The sequence below is a fragment of the Myotis davidii genome, unplaced genomic scaffold (genome assembly GCF_000327345.1).
Source record: "Myotis davidii unplaced genomic scaffold, ASM32734v1 scaffold97, whole genome shotgun sequence".
NCBI classification, from domain to species: Eukaryota; Metazoa; Chordata; class Mammalia; order Chiroptera; family Vespertilionidae; genus Myotis; species Myotis davidii.
This window is the reverse complement of record NW_006289392.1, coordinates 1,427,432-1,428,032: the sequence shown is the minus strand read 5'-3', so window position 1 is coordinate 1,428,032 and position 601 is coordinate 1,427,432.

The following is a 601-nucleotide window of genomic DNA, read 5'->3' as shown; positions in this document are numbered from 1 at the left end:
GTCCTGGTACTATTGTATCCATCAGTTTATTTTGTTCATTAGATTTCTTGTTCATTTATATTTATTTTTAGGTTAAATTGCTGACAGGTATGTGTTTATTGACATTTGATTGCATAATTTTTATCTTTACCTTTTTCTCCTTCTTTCTCTTCTTAAAGAATATCCTGCAGCATTTCATATAATCCTGGTTTGGTGATGATGAACTCCTTTAGCTTTTTCTTGTCTGTGAAACTCTTTATCTGACCTTCAATTCTACATGATAGCTTTGCTCTGTAGAGTAATCTCGGTTGTAGTTTCTTCCTATTCATCACTTTGAATATTTCTTGCCACTCCCTTCTGCCTGCATAGTTTCTGTTGAGAAATCAGCTGACAGTCGTATGGGTACTCCCTTGTAGGTAACTAACTGTTTTTCTCGTGCTGCTTTTAATATTCTCTCTTTGTCTTTAGCCCTTGGCATTTTGATAATGATGTGTCTTGCTGTGGTCTCTTTGGATTCCTCTTGTTTGGAACTCTCTGTGCTTCCTAGACTTGTAAGTCTATTTCTTTCACCAGGTAGGTGAAGTTTTCTGTCATTATTCCTTCAAATAGGTTTTCGATTTCT